The following is a 1,865-nucleotide window of genomic DNA, read 5'->3' on the forward strand; positions in this document are numbered from 1 at the left end:
CTGTGTGGCTTGGGCCATCACAAAACCATAATGTGTTGAGATATTGTGTTTTAAATAGTGAGATTTTGTTAACTTTGGACAGAGCAGCCTAACCCCCGTTTAAAGTCTTTGAAGCTAACCCGCTGCTGGCAATAGCTTTAAGTTTAGCATGTCGTACAGGTATTGATCTTATCATCTAAGTCTCAAGTTGCATGACAATTTAAAAGATATTGTTGTGCAGCTCCATCTTTTCCATGCCACAATATCAAAGATCTTTAATGACCTTGAGACTAAGAGGTGGCCCAACAGGCTCACACATTTCCCCTGTAAATTTTGTAACAGGCAAGAAAATAGAGACAGACACAGGCCATTTTACAGTCAACGCCTTTATTTCACACAGATGTTTTGGAGAAAATAATAGAGCACCTTCAGTGATGCACAATGGAAGATTTGTAGCTGCAGAGCTTTACTGCTCGTTGCAAGACAGACCAAAGAGGGCTATGTTAAATTTGCAGTCCACACAGGTGCTAGAAAGCATGATTTAAAGGGATTGTGGGAGAGATTTAAGCTCTCGCATTTGAACATTCTATATTACAGCCTTTCTTCCAGATTCATTACAGTTTCTTCTGTAGAAATCCTATTGTTACAAATGTAAATGGTCTCTGCAGAAATTATATCATCCCCGGAAATGTAGAACAAAGTGTGGCAGTGAATCTATGGGGCTTTGTAATCTGAGCTTTAAGAAGTGTCAGATTTATGATTTTCTACTATGCTTGAAAAACACTGTGAATTGCTTAACAGAATAAAGATGAATGAATATCTTCATCTAGCATCCACAGGCTCTTTGATCTTCAGAGAGGTGGCATTACAAACTGTCATACAGCAGCTGTTTCCTCTCCTGTGCTGATTAATTTGTTCATCCCTCCCTCACGTCATCTCCGTCTCCATTCTTTTGATTCTTATTCCACCAAAACAACATTTAAGTTGCTCCTCTCTGCCTACTGAGCATAAATAAGTAAAGTAGAGATGTTTAACCTTCTCTTTTCTTCTATTTTTCTTAAGAAGAAATCCCCTTAAAATGAACATACAAAGTAAGGATAATCTAATAATAATAAATTATGTTATTTTAGAGAGGGCAACATATTTTCTTGAATAACCAAAAATAGGCAAAAAGTTAGAGTACTTCTGTGCCTAATTTAAAAATGGCTGCCAGACAGAACCAGAGATGGGAACAGAATATAACATTTTTGATGCATAATTTTATAAAGGCAGTGATACAGGCTGAAGGGGGTTTGTGGGTCTCACTAATAGTCTGTGACATCCAAGAAAACAGAGAGCCTCAGAGAGCTGCGCCTTCTGCACAGGCTTTTCTTCCATCAGGCTTTAATTACTGAGCCAAAGGACTTCTCTAGTTTCAATTCTGAAACTTGTTTTTCTCACACTCTTTACAGCGCTCCCTTCTTTGGGGCTCCGTGGGGACTCCATGTGCGAGAGAGGGTGCTAGGAGCAGAATGGCACTCCATAATTCTACCCCCATTCCCCCACACCCATCTCCTCCACCCCCTTACAGATCTGTGCATGTATCCAGTGGCAATCAAACACACTCAGTGTAATTTGATTTTAATTACAGACTTTGTCACACACTTTAACACAACCTTGGGCAATGTTGGAAAAGCCACATGATCCCAAGGAGTGTACAGACGTGAAAAAAAAGCTTTAATAAAAATGCGCCAAACTATTATTCACTGTCACTCTACCCAGTCATGTGTAATGGATAAATGGACAAGCTGGCAACACCACTAAATTGGTAATCTGTTTTTAGTGATGTACTGTTATTAGATCTGCAGCAGCTGCTGTGATCTTTTCTTCATGAAACCCTCCAGGAT

The sequence above is a fragment of the Morone saxatilis genome, unplaced genomic scaffold (assembly GCF_004916995.1).
Source record: "Morone saxatilis isolate NCDOM2014 unplaced genomic scaffold, NCSU_SB_2.0 Contig14, whole genome shotgun sequence".
NCBI classification, from domain to species: Eukaryota; Metazoa; Chordata; class Actinopteri; family Moronidae; genus Morone; species Morone saxatilis.